The following is a 14,657-nucleotide window of genomic DNA, read 5'->3' on the forward strand; positions in this document are numbered from 1 at the left end:
ACTAGTTGCTGGGGCTAATCTGACAGTACCATGTAAGATCCTGAGTTGGAATGTGGCGGGCATTAGCCTCAAAACAACTGATGACATCTGGATGGATTTTGGGAAGCAACATGATATTATTGCCCTTCAAGAAACGTGGGATGTTGCGAGAAATTTCTGTATGGATTGTTACTTAAGCTTTGTCGTCCCAGCTTCACTAGGGACAGCTGGTAGACCAAAGGGAGGTTTAAACCTCCTCATTTCACTTAACCTGAAATGTGTTTTTAAAAGGCTGGAGCTAGATTCCAGTAATATTTTTATTTTAGAGTGGAGAGTCCCAAATTCGCAAAATTTTTGAATAATACATTTTTATAATGCTAAAGATGGCGCACAGATCAATCAGCATTTGGGCGCCCTGGATTATTTTTTGTCAGACTATAAAATCAATCACAACACTGTTTTCGAAGTTATTCTCATGGGAGATTTTAATATACACCCTTGCAGATGCGATTGCCACCTGGGTGATCCCCAAGGGCCGCCGAGTGCTGTGGTTCCACATTTTGAACACAGTAGACAGGGAGAGGCCCTAGAGGACCTCTTAGCTAATATGAATGTATCCGGGTCAGGTCTTGGTGAGGGGGTGGAGAGGGTCCCTACCTTTATAGGAAGAGGGTCAAATACAGTTATTGACTACATTTTTATATCGGCTGCTGTTCTATATAGGATTATATCCTATAAAGTAGTGTTTTCGACATTAGTGACCATAACCCGGTCCTATTAGAAGTGGACGTTTGTGAAATGAGGAGTCCTAAGAGTAAAGGGAGGGGGGAGGCTGGAATTCTGTCTACAAAAGATCAGGGGAGAAGGATTAAATGGTCCAGGATGGTCCCTGAAGTCTTCTTTGAGGAACTCTCTATTAAGGCAAATGCAAACTTGGCAATTTGTCTAGATAGTTCTGCGCCCAGTGCGGAGAATATTGGACCCTATGTTGCTGTATGTAGTCAGATTGCGAAGGACTTAGAGGCTGAAAATATAGATAAACCTAATAAGGCACAAAGATGGTTTGACAGTAGTTGCTCTAAAGCCCATGGTGCCCTTCTTCAAGTGCTGAAAATAAGGCCTAGAGATATGGCTCTCGTTGCTAATCACAGGAAGACATATAAACTGGCTATTGCCAGACGTAAGCATGAAATTAGAGAGGAGGCTTGGAACAATCTTCTCTCAACAGAAGTTTTACGCGATAGCAGTAAGTTCTGGGCAACTATAAACCATCCGTTTTTCTCAGAACAAGAGAATTCAAATATGGATTGTGTCATTCCCGACGTATGTTGGCTCTCACACTTTAGGGAAATTTATGATAATGAGGGTTTAGAGACGCTGGAAGTAGGTAACATCCCTATTCAGGGTGTATCCCCTTTAGTCTTCGAGGTGATTGATGTGAGAAAAGCAATCGAAGATATGTCAAAAAACATAGCACCAGGCCCGGATGGGGTACCAGCGGACCTATATAGATGTTTCCCTAAATTCTGGGCTAAATTTCTGACTAACGTCTTTAATGCCTCTAGTACAGCCGGGTTTCCGATATCATGGGCCACATCTGTCATAGTTCCGATATTTAAAAAGGGGGCTAGAGGGGACCCCTCGTGCTACAGACCAATCTCTTTGATAGACTCAGCAGTGAAGATCTTGGGGAGAGTCATTCTATATAAACTTAGGGCTTGGCTAGATGGCAGGGGGGTCCTCTCTAACCTTCAATATGGATTTAGAGAACACAGGAGCACTTTGGACCAATGCCTGAGCTTACATCTCCTTACAAGTAAATATACAGTGGCCAAAGAAGGGTTTTTGTATATGGGTTTCATGGATCTTTCCTCAGCGTTTGATCTGGTAAATCGGTCTAAACTCTGGTCAATCTTGCAAGAAATAGGTATTGACCCACCACTGGTTAATTTTTTAGGTGCTTTACATCAGGACCTTTTAGCGCCAGTCAGGGTCACTCGGGAGGGAGGATGCACTAGCCACTTTAGTTCGAAGAGGGGTGTCAGACAAGGTTGTATTATGGCCCCCCTTCTTTTTACTATATACATCAATGCTTTAGAGAAGTCTTTGGGTGTGGCCACTCTGGATGTTCCGCGTATAGGGGAGTCCGTTATTCCAGTTCTCCTATACGCGGACGACGCAGTTCTACAGGCACGCACTGGCCTTGGTCTCCAGAGGTTACTGGGTCATTTCGGTGGCTTCATGGAGTCCTTGGATTTAAAAGTCAATATTAAAAAGTCGCATGTCATGGTGGCTGGGGTTCGAAGTAGGAAACCGAAGATGAAAACCTTTTTTGTAATGGTGCCAAAGTGACCAAGGTCCCAGTTTTTACATATCTCGGGGTCCTCTTCGATGATAAAGGAACTTGGGGACCACAGCAGAAGCTCAAAAGCAATACTGTAGCTAGGTCTACCTCAGCACTCCTGGGTTTTGCTAAGCGGCTGGGGGCTAGACCAATGGAGGCAATATTAAAAATTTATAAATCCAAATGTTTGGCCATTGCTACTTATGGTGCATCTCTATGGGGTTATACATCTCAGGATAAGATACAAGTGGAGGAAAATACATTTTTAAGATCTCTCCTAGTAGTTCCCCACTGAACCCCAACCTATTCTTTACACACGGAATTAGGTCTAGGCTATATTACAGATCAGTTAAAAGTTGCCCCACTGATCTGTTGGGTGAAAACTTGGTTGAATGATGAAATCACCTTGAATCATCAGATCCTCAGTGATTGTGTATCCATGGACAAGGTAAACAGGGTCCCCTGGCTGGTGTACGTTAAAGCGATGTTAACGAAGCTTGGGCGCCCCGAGATATACACATCATCAGAATGTATTAAAAAAGAGGATATAAGCTGGATTAAGAATTTTTTTTTGAACATGTTAGAAATGGAACGGGGGAGCAGGAGTTAAAGAAACCGTGTGTTAAAGCTAACTATGTATTATTAACTACCCCCTCACTGGAACCATATCTAAAAATTGTAACTAAGCCATTTCATCGCCAGCTGTTGATTATATTCCGTTTTAACCTAATCCATCTAACTCTAGGAGTTTTTCCAACATGGGGCAAACCAGAAAATTCTATGCCATGCCCCTGTGACAATTTTTCTATACAAGACACGTTGCATTTTGTTATGTTTTGTGAGTATTATTCTAAGATCCGAAAAAAAAATGTAACCCCAATTTTAAGAGAGGCGGGTTTCTCACAAGTTAGGCCCGCTTTGTTTTATTTGCAAATGTTAAGTAGCACGCGTGATATCTATTGTTTTGCTAGGTTTTTGGTGGCTGCTGCCCGGATTAATAACAAAAAGATCGCCCGTCCATAGTATCCTTGTCTGACTTTTAGCTGGTTTAGCTGTTTTTCTTAATAGATGATGTATATCTTTGTTTTATTGTATAAGGCATACTGATTACACTGATTGTATATATATAAAATTGTAATTTTTTAAGAAATCTGTTTTTATCTTGTCTTTTATGATTTTAAGTAATCGAATAAAGTGTTTTGACTGACTGTCTGACAAGGTCATCAAAAGAGTCTTTAATATACACATCTCTGTTTTCTATATAGCTCACAGAAGAAAACATATGCAGCTGGGATTGTGGCATGCCTGAAGAACATGGACATAGTGGCAGGTATTTTTCAATAAATACATGTGAGGGATAGGAGACCAGAAAATTGGCCAGCCCGAGTCTGAACCTTATTAGAAGAAATATGTGATTGGGGGAACCTTTAACAAATATGGCTCAATAGGTTGTGTAGTACATAAAGTGAAATATGGACTTACCATACCTTTCCTCTGTTCTCCCTCCCTCCTTTTGGCAATAATCTGGAGCAGATATTCTCTTTTTACCAATGATCTAGCTTGGCAATAAATAGACAAAGGATGTCTGAATAACTCCACCCTATCTAAAGCACAAAGTTCATTTTTGACATACATGAGACATTTAATCTCATGAACCTTTGATGAGCTTAAACAGTCAGATATCACAGCTTGTGCCAGTTCTGCTTCTGGCCTGGACCATAATGACAGCCAAATCAGTATAGGTGCCATTCTTACACCATCTCCTAAATAATCTAGTCCCAAGTCCTCGTGCATTAGGACAGAAAGGACAATGGGAGGAAGGGACAAGAGTCTGCACAATAATTTATTCTCACTAACCCTCAATGCTTGTTGGTCCATGTACCCCCCATATCCCAGCACCATAAGTGGCAATTGCTACAGATATAGCTTTATGAATAGCAATTGCTGCGTTGAATGGCAAGGAATCCAGTTTAGAGGCAAATTACAAAGGGATGCTAAGGCTTGCTCAAATTGTATAATCTTTATATCCTTCAGATGTACCCAAGAACTCTTACTGTCAAATAGCACTCCAAGGTAAGTCAATGTGGAAACACATTTAAGCGGAATGCCACGTATCTGAAAGGGAGTTAGCCTACTATGTGGTTGCCCACACACCACAGCATAGGGTTTTGTTTTGTTTGTGGAAAGACCCAAATTGGTCAAGAACATCACAAAACTATCCAATAGTGTCTGAAGAAGCCTCCCTATTCGGGACATAAGTACGTATGTCATGTCATCTGTTTACATCAGTACGGGTAGCTGTCATGTTTCCATCCGAGGAGGGTCAGCTTAGACTCTAAAATGATAGTCCTCTAACCCATTAATGTAGAAACTGAAAAGAGGTGCACAGACAGATTATCGAGTTTAAAATGTCGACATACACAAACATTGAGTTTTAACCCCTTGTGTGCACACCGCGCAGTGCCTGTCACCTTGTGCATGCCAATGCACAAGGTGCATCCACAGCATTGTGGTGGGCGGTGCTGTGAGCACCGCCCACCACAATGTTGTGGATGGGGGATGCCACTGCCACCGTGGCAGTGGCATCCTGATTGCCGGTGCGGGACCACCGCACCACTGGCAGCCGGTCCCAGCACCGCCAAGGTCGCGGGCGGAAGTCCGCCCGCCATCCTGATAGACCCCATAGTTGTTTAAAATATCGTTGTTTTAATTAGTGTAATGTACTTTAGTATGTATTTGAATAAGTATGTGATCTATTTTTTGTATAAGAATTTGTTTTGTTTATTAATATATGTGTTACATTTTTAGTAGTTATTAATCTTATCTCAATTACATTTTGCCATCTTAAGTTCTGTAGCGGGTTGTAGATTTATAGAGGAATAGGATGGGAAGTATTTTAATTATAATACATTAATGATTATTTTTTATGTATTAGTAATTATTTAATTTAGATTTTATAGTGTTACTTGTGGGGAATAATTTATTATTAAATATTTATTAATTGGTTGTTAATTGTTTTTAATTAATTGGCAATTATGTCAATTGTGTCTTTTTTTAGGAGCGGGTTGTGGGTTTATAGGGTAATAGGTAACAGTATTGATTTAATTTAGAAGTTATAGTGTTAATTGTGTGAATTAATGTATCAATAATTATGAATTAATTGTCTGTTAATAATTAATGAATTGGCAATTATGTTAATTGTGTCATTTGGGTAGGAGTGGGTCTTGTGTTTATAGGGGAATAGGGTGGGAAGTAATTTAATTACAATAAATGTATTCATATTTGTGTATTTATTAATATGTATTCAATGTATATTTTATAGTGTTAATTGTGGGACTTGTCTTATTATTAAATATGTATTAATTGGTTGTTAATTATTATTATCTAATTAAGTTGTAATTAATTATGTTAAATGTGTCATATTTTAGGAGTGGGTGGTGGGGTTTACAGGAGAATAGGGTGGAAAGTAATGTATTTATAATTAATTAATTATTGTTTAATAATTAACTATAAGTAATTAATTAAAATTAAAATATGGCAATTGTGTAATTCATTTTTGTTGTCCGTTGTGGGGTTTATAGTGTTGAAGGGTAAGAAGTAAATTATTTTACATTTCTTAATGAGTTGTTGTTAATCGATATTAATTTATTAATGTAAAATTAGTCATGGAAATTGTATAATAATTTTTAGGTGTGGGTTGTGGTGTTTATTGGGGTAGAGGGTGGAAAGTAATATATGTTTAAATAATTAATAATTCATTGATTATTAATATTGATTATCAATTGATAAATATGTATGGTGTTTATTGTTATTTTGTGTGTGTTTTGGTTTTATAGGTGTAAAGTTTGGGGAGTAAATTAATTTGTATTTGCTTACTTTTTTTTAAATTAATAATTTTAGTTTAGTTGATAATCAATTATGTTAATTATGGAGGTACATTTAAAAAAAATGTAAATGTGGGTTGTCAATTGTGTTGTGTTATAGGGTAGGAAATCAAAAATATTAAATTTCTGTAATAATTAATGTTTTAGTTTATAAAATTTTCTATAAAAAAAGATTTTGTTTTTAAATTATTTTACAATTTTTAAAAATAAGCTTTTAAGGTATTCATTAGATTTTTTAACATTCTAATCCGTTTCTATCTTTTTTCATATTTAAAACTTTTATATATGTTTTTTTTTTTTTTTTTTAAATCTTTTGTTTTGTTGTTATTTTGTTTGTTTTTAATTTTGAACTGACTCCAGTCGAAATATACATTTTTACCCCTCCGCTATCCAACACTTTCCCTACTATTGCACAAACTGGAGTGGGAATAGTAATTATACTCCTCCGCTATTCAACACTTTCCCTACTGTTGCACTTACTGGAGTGGGAATAGTATGTTTTACCCCTCTGCTATCCAACACTTTCCCTACTGTTGCCCTAACTGGAATAGGAATATACATTTTTGCCCCCCTGCTACCCAACACTTTCCCTACTGTTGCGCCCACTGGAGTGGGAATAGTAATTTTTACCTCTCCGCTATCCAAAACTTTTCCTACTGCTGCACCCACTGGAGTGGGAATAGTAATTTTTACCCCTCCGCTATCCAACATTTTTCCTACTGTTGCACTCAATTGGAGTGGGAATATTACGTTTTACCCCTCCGCTATCCAACTCTTTCCCTACTGTAGCACTCACTGGAGTGGGAATAGTACTTTTTACCCCTCCGCTATCCAACACTTTCTCTACTGTTGCACTGAATGGAGTGCAACATTTAATTTTAAAGGCTATTCAATATTTTAATATTTTAATTTATAATATAATGTGTTATTTATTGGATTTGATGTTAAAAGTGTATTTAAATATATATATATATATTTATTTGTACATTTTTATATATTTATAAAATTATAAAATAAATTAAAATTAATAGTTTATTAATTGTTTTAAAGGAAATATATATATATTACATGTTATATATGTATGTTTAATTATTTGTTTAATTAAATGTATTTTAATATATTTGTTATAAAGTATATTAAATATAAATAAAAAATGAAGTTACATTTCTGATTTAATATATTTAACATTCATTTTTATTAAAAAAATAATCAATATTTTGTACATCTATATTTTTGTTTCGATATTTTTGTACTTACAACTTTAAATATAGGATGTAGATTTTTTTTACATCAAAATTTGTTTATGAGGATATTTTGGGCATCGATATTCTATCAGTGAACCCTGAAAAGAAAGGGGGGCAGCGCACAACCTTGCCTTACCCCCTTTATAATCTTTAAATAAGGGGTACATTCCCCATTTGGACCAAACCTAATCCTAACTTCAAAATCTGCATGTAACTGAGAAAGGAGATAAACCATTTTGGGATGGGCACCTTTAGATAGCAACATGGACCACAACTTCCCTCATAATATATTATCGAAGGCTGCACTTAGGTTCATAAATGCCAAGAATAGGCAGCCCTCTTTGGCAATCACATATTTACTCACTATTAAATGGAAGTTTAGAAACTAATCTGCTGCCCCCTAAGCTCTGTCTAAAACCATACTGTGCAGATGTTAAAAAACACTGCTCATATGCCCAATTTTCTAGTTTGTCTACCAGGACTCTGCCCAATATCTTTGCAGAAGCATCAATTAGTGATATTGGGTGATAACAGTGTGGATCACTTCGTCCTCCTATTTGAAAATTGGGACAACAGTCGCCCAGGACAAAGATTTAGGGGGCACAGGGCTCCTTAAATGACCCTCAAGAGGCATTGGGACCTTATCGCCGCACCAGCAGTGCGCCGAGAGGTGCGATTGCAGAGTGGTGGAAACAGGGGCGTGGCCTTGGACCACCTCTCAGCAATTCCACTGGGTGGGGCTTACTGGAGGTAATAGGTGGGCTAGCTGGCCCCTAAGGATCCTCAAGAGTGAAGGGGACTTTATCCCCCAACCAAAAGCGCGCCAGGAGGCTTGTTTGCAGAGTAGTGGAGACAGGGGGTGAGGCCTCCAACGACTTGCCAGCTTCATGTCTTTCTTTTTATTTTAGGAATGGGGCCTGTGTGACCCCCCTTCCTTGACCCTGTTGGGCCCTGGGGACTCCATCCGAGGCTGATTTCCGCAGCGGGACCCCATCCCCCAGGGCACTCTCAAATATTATTAGTTTTTTCAATGGAGGGGGGCAAAAAGCAAAGTGTGCTCACTTTGAACAAGCAAGAGCAAAGTTCTCTCGCTTCTTCAAAGTGAGCACACTTGTTTGCTATGGGATTGCAGAAGCACTGCTCCTGCCATCCAATAGCAAACTGCAATGTCCCGGAGTAGGCACCCCGGGACATTGCTGGAGCCGGCCTTGGGGGGTGGCGGTCCCCAGGCCCATTTATGGCTACAGGAGGGGGGGCCACGTGGCCACCTCCCATCTTTAAAATATGCCAGAGGAGGTGGTGATCCCCGGGGAAGTGGGGAGCACGTGGCCCCCGCATGTTTACTATACTAACCCTGGGGAGGTGGCGGTCTCCGGTGCTGCATAGGAAGCTGAAGCACCCCACGCATTATTGTAAATTTTGCCAAGGAAGGTGGGGAGGCTGGAGCCCCCCATGCATTCTAATTAAAAAAAGCCCCGGGGGCCAATAGTAGACAAAGCGTGGTAGCCTGCACTTAGTTTTTTTATTCAGCCAGATTTATGGATCCACCGTAAATCCAGCTGAAATAAAATAAAAATAAAATTTTAAGCCTGGGAGTCCCTGTGGGACCCCCTGAACAGGTCCAGGAGGCCAGGGTATTTCTGCCCTGCCCCCTTATCTTGTTTGTTCACGTTTTTCCTTGTGACTTTAGTCAACTGAGTCAAAAGATGGCTGCCAACACTTCCTGATGTGAAATGTTGGCAGCCAATCAGATCTCAGGCACGAGATTGGGAGGGTTTGCGGATCCATGCTGCCACAGTTGTATATCTGAGACATCTTTGAATTTCTCAGGAAATACTGAACAAATTTACACCATTTAACAAAAAGAATGCTCTCTGGACCACGAGCTACCTTTGTGCCACATTTGGGGTAATTCTGTTCAGCAGTTCGGGCTGTAGCTGGTTCAACAGTTTCCTATGGAAATTAATATGGGGAAAAAGGGTTTTGGAATCCCCTCTTTTTCTCAACCCCCACTTGACGGATCACTCAGAAAATTTCAAGACAGCAGCTGACATGACCGCCTCATTCATTTTGAAAATTTGGCGAAGAACTCCAAACTGAGCCAAAGTTATTGGCAAATCAAAAAACGTTTTTCCTATGAACCCCTTTTTTGCCTGCTAACTCAAAATGATTGGTTATAATTTTGATCTGATTTATAATAACATTTAACCAGCCTTTTTCCTTTAGCCCACTTCATTGTCTGATAATTCAAAATGATTTGTTTGAATTTTTAAATTTGTTGTCATTTTCCATTTTTTTAATAAATACAAGAAGGGTGCAACTGTGTACTCGCTACCGCAATGCAAAAAAACGAACGAGGAAGTAACGCCAACAGCGTGGCGGCCATATTGTGACTTCTTGCGTTCTAGCTTCCATGGCGCATGTATGCGGAAGTCACCACGAGCAACAAGAACCTGTTAATCCACCTAGGGGCAGCCATTTTAAGATTTTCATTCCAGCGACTGCACACACAGGCGTGCACAACGCGGAAGCTCCCGGTTACTTAAGCAGCCTCTCCGCATACAAACAAACCTTTTTTATTGGAGCCACGGGTAGGCTTTGCTTGGGTGAGAGAGTAGCTTTGATGAGGTAAGTATGGCACAGCCTATCCCCCCTGGTCAACAAGCATTGTCATTAATAAGGTACAGTTTCTCTAAAAACTTAATTTCTCATTAGTCAACCCTTTGTTTCCCACAGTGTTTGAGTACAAGAGCTTCTCCCCTCCTGTGAAAAAGCTCATGGGGCTTTAGTTTAGCTCCTAAAGTGTATGATAACTCTTTGTTTTTTTGCATTTGCTTTTTTACATTTATCTCAGATAATGTCTTTCCAAGCAGTGAGTCGCATTATGTCTGTCTCGCATATATACCACGGTGCCACTGCGAGATCACCAAATATGAAATTGACTACCACAGATGACGAACAATATAGAGTGGGTGCTTTTGTTATTTGTCTTGTATTGTCTTGTACGTCATGACTAAGGGCAGCACGGCACCCACATGAATGAACTATGTGTAGTCGTGCACGAGTGAGAAAATATACCAGCAATTGACCTTCCACAAGTTTGGTGATATGGTTTTTGAAAAGCTTATATCGCTGTGATAATCATGTTTTTTCTATCCTTCCAGATTAATTTACAGAAATATACCAATTAGGTATTGTATGAGTGCATGTTTTATAATATGCATACGAGACTCTGACATTGATCAGGCAGACCACATTGATTTCTTGTAGAGTGGTATAGGGATCAACTGCTTTGGTCCTGAAGACAAGCCAAGGGGAAGGCTTCGAAACATGTAGACCAGGTAGGAAACAGCCCATTATAGCATACATCATCCACTCCCCAGTTTTAATAATACCCACTATAGGGAGTATTAAAATTTAGTTTTCCCACAGCCAGGTATTTTTTAACTCACTACATTTCCTCTGACCCTTCCACTCTCACACCAATACATAGTATCACCTAACTAATAAGTGCTCCCACGTCGCAGCACTCCCCGTCCTAACCCGATGACGAAGCATGCCACCAAGGGACCTTTTGATGGTCAAGGGTTATTTTAACAAAACATTCTGTTTTCCTATACATCCTTAGGAAAACCTACAGTCTTCTAAACACTCACTTTAGAACCAATCTCAGAAGGATAGCATTTTTCTACAAGTAAAGTGTGGACTACAATGTAGGTGTCCCAGTCCCCTCCTCCCACCCTCCTCACACCCTTGCCATTCCCTATTGCAGAGTGAATGTAATACACTTGCTTCCACACATACCCACTGCAGTAGCATGTTCAGCCACTTAGCAGTGACCAGCTCCGCAGTTGCCTTCCACTGCATTACAATTTACAGTTTGAACAGTACAAATACAAGGTCAATAAACCTGTGCAGATGTTAATCTCCTTTGACTTTTGGGAGGAGACCGAAGAGACAGGATTTGAGGGAGGGCATTCCAAGATCATGTGGTAGAATCCAGCCTCTACGTGGGCACTTGCTGTAGATATACGGGTGCATTCAGGAGAAAGATATGATTTTTTAATTATTTTATTTATTTATTGGCATTTCAGCATAAAAAAATACAAACACAACAATACAACTACCTGGTCAATGAGGCAATAATATGTCCGTTTGGTACAGAGAAAGCATAAGAATGAACAATTTTACATATACATTTGGGTATATAGCATATCTTACAAGCAAAAAGTCAGTGCAGCGAGATAGCATGATCAGTTTGCATCCAGTAGTCATTATCACCTGACTAGTTACCACACCTGGGGAGGGCAATAAGCCCGAACTTTTTAATATTTACAAAGACTTGTCCTACATATCACGTTTTGACACCTATGTACAGGTAATCTCACCACTCAAATTACCTTAATGAAATTCCACACCTGCAGGCTCACTCAGGATAGAAGGGGCCCCCCTCCCCTTCTTGCAGTGCTCGGACCCATTCCAGAAACGGAGCCCAGATGTCCCTGGGCCTCGACGCAGTAGGCATCAACTCCCAGAACGCTGTCAACTGGGAATGACTGAAAGTTACATCCTGCACCAAGCTCCTCCATGTGGGAGCCCTTTTCTTCCCATGGGCCATTGCCACCCTACGCTTAGCAAGTAATATTAAGATTGCATGTAATTTGCCCATAGCTGCCGCTGTATTTTTAGCATATCCTAGCATACCTTTGAGCGGATGTGGATCAGGGGAGACATTTATTATATCATGTAGTTTATCAAAAATGTCCATCCAGAATGCCGCCACGCCAGAGCAGCTCCATGCCATATGTAAAAATATCGCTGGAACGAAACCACACCTCCAGCAATTGGCATCTTCTCTGGCCAATGAGCTATTAACAAGCCTCTCAGCACTTCAAATTAAGCAGAAATGCTTCGCCCCCATGCATGTCAGGGCCATCTCCTTGATCTTGTGCTTAGTAATGAAGAGAATCTTTCAGTAGGCACACCCATCCCCCTCCCATGGACTGACCACTCACTAATTTCACTGGTCTGGGAGACCTAATCTGCTACTCCTCCTCAGAGCACCAATTTAACGCTAGAAAGGAAATGGTTGAATCTTTCCATCAGCCAATGGTCCACAGTTGTGGATGCCACTAGACCTTATTGTGATCCTAATCCTGAGAGGGCAAATAATAACTTCAATTTCTGGATCCAAAGCTTACTGGACACATTACTTCCCAAAAAACCTTCCTACAAGAGAGCCAAACAAAAATCGGCACCATGGTTTTCCGCCAAATTAAGAGTGCTTAAGCAAATTTGCAGAAAATTTTAAAGGAGATGGAGACAGAATTTAGCAGAAGATAGGAAAAATGATTATAGAGAGGCAATCGGGAGCTATAAGGCAGAAATCAAAATCGCCCAAATCTCCTTCTATGAGAAGACGATTAATGCAGCTGCCAATTCACCTAAAGAGATCTTTCGTATTGCTAAATCTCTTTCTGCCATGCCACATAAACCTCCCAACATAGAGGATGCACCAGTTTGTTGCAACAACTTGGTTGAATACTTTCATCAAAAAATGTGTCTAATATGTCAATCTTTTCCTCCCCGTCAGTCTGAGTCTACAGCTCCCAGCACTAGAAGTCTGCCCCATGAACTGCAGTGCTCCTTAGCAGAGTTCCCTCTACTAGACGCTGTTTTCCTGGATACACTTATTATCAGGGTAACAGCGGGCTCCCCTTTGGACCCCGCTCCTCCGCAGCACCTCTCCCAAGTTATGAATGCCATCTGCCCAGTAATTTTGGACACTCTAAACTCCTCCATTTCCTCTGGTACGGTACCCCTAGCCTGGAAATGTATGCAGGTTAGAGCCCTTCTGGAAAAACCCAATCAAGATCACTCCAACAAGGCCAACTATCCACCCATTTCTCTCCTTCCCTGGCTGAGCAAACTGATTGAGAGACATATAAACTCGACGCTAGTTCAGTATTTGGAGTACAACACCTTGCTACATGTCTCCCAAACTGGATTTCGTCCGCGGCTCGGGTCAGAGACAGCCCTTCTGGCAGTAACAGAGGAGGCAAGGAGACTTGTGGACCAGGGCGGCTCAGCAGCAATTATTCTTTTAGATCTCAGTGCTGCCTTCGACACTGTTGATCATAACATCCTGCTTGAGCTATTACAAAATCTTGGAGTGACAAATCTGGCACTCACCTGGCTCAAGTCCTTTCTAAAGGACTGGTTCTTTCATATCTTTGAGGGTATTGCCACATCAAACCGGTGGCCCCTTAGCTGTGGGGTTCGTCAGGGTTCTTCCCTGAGCCCCACGCTTTTTAACACCTATATGGCTCCATTGGTAGAGATAGTCATTCCATTCGGCATGAAGATCATCACCTACGCAGATGATACTCAATTGGTTGTGGCATTGAACCACCCTGAGGGATCATCTTGCTCTCTAGGTACCTGCCTAGAGGCGGTAGCCGAATGGATGGAACTATCCCACCAGCTAAATGGGGACAAGACCGAATTGTTGTTCTTTGGCAAACCTCCTTCAACCTCATCGGCTCTTATATGGCTGACCTGTCTTGGCCCTATTCCAGTCCCAAAGCAGCAGATTAAGAGCTTGGGCATGTGGCTTGACAGCACCCTCTGTTTCATTCATCAAGCCACCAAGCTCTCTGCCACATGTTTTGGCCTTATGAGAATGTTACGAAAAATCCTTCCCCTGCTTCCTTTCCAGGCGAGAAGGATTATCGTGCAAGACCTCATACTGTCACGTTTGGATTATGGGAATGCTCTATATCTAGGCGCCCCTCAGTCCACTATCCAGAAACTACAAGTGATCCAGATCTGTGCGGCCGGCCAACTTCTCCAGATACATCGGAGACAATCAGTGAAACCTGTACTGAGGAATCTTCATTGGCTCCCAATTCAGGCTAGGATACAATTTAAGGCCATGTGCCTGGCTCATAGAGCCATTTGGAAATCGGGCCCAGCCATCATCCATTCCCTGGTCACCCCATACCTACCCTCCAGGAGTTTTCGTTCTAGCTCCACCTTCCTCGCCACCACAAGGAAAGTACGAAGATTTAGATGGGGTGGACGTTCCTTTTCCCTGAATGCTTCAAACTTCTGGAATTCTCTCCCCCCTACTCTTTGAGGGGAACCAAACATACTGGCCTTCCGTAAACTTCCTAAAACCCATATTTTTAGCACTATGCTCTAACA

The 14,657-nt window shown here is 40.9% G+C and overlaps 1 long non-coding RNA gene across 1 annotated transcript in view; it reads left to right on the plus strand.

Annotated features, from left to right (window-relative positions):
- LOC144791036 (uncharacterized) overlaps positions 1-14,657 on the plus strand; it is an 800,683-nt gene that overhangs the window by 458,908 nt on the left and 327,118 nt on the right. The window contains exon 2 of the long non-coding RNA XR_013602281.1: positions 3,589-3,653. This is a non-coding gene — a long non-coding RNA (uncharacterized LOC144791036). The remainder of the gene's footprint in view (positions 1-3,588; positions 3,654-14,657) is intronic.

This window comes from Lissotriton helveticus, chromosome 11 (genome assembly GCF_964261635.1).
Source record: "Lissotriton helveticus chromosome 11, aLisHel1.1, whole genome shotgun sequence".
Classification (NCBI taxonomy): Eukaryota; Metazoa; Chordata; class Amphibia; order Caudata; family Salamandridae; genus Lissotriton; species Lissotriton helveticus.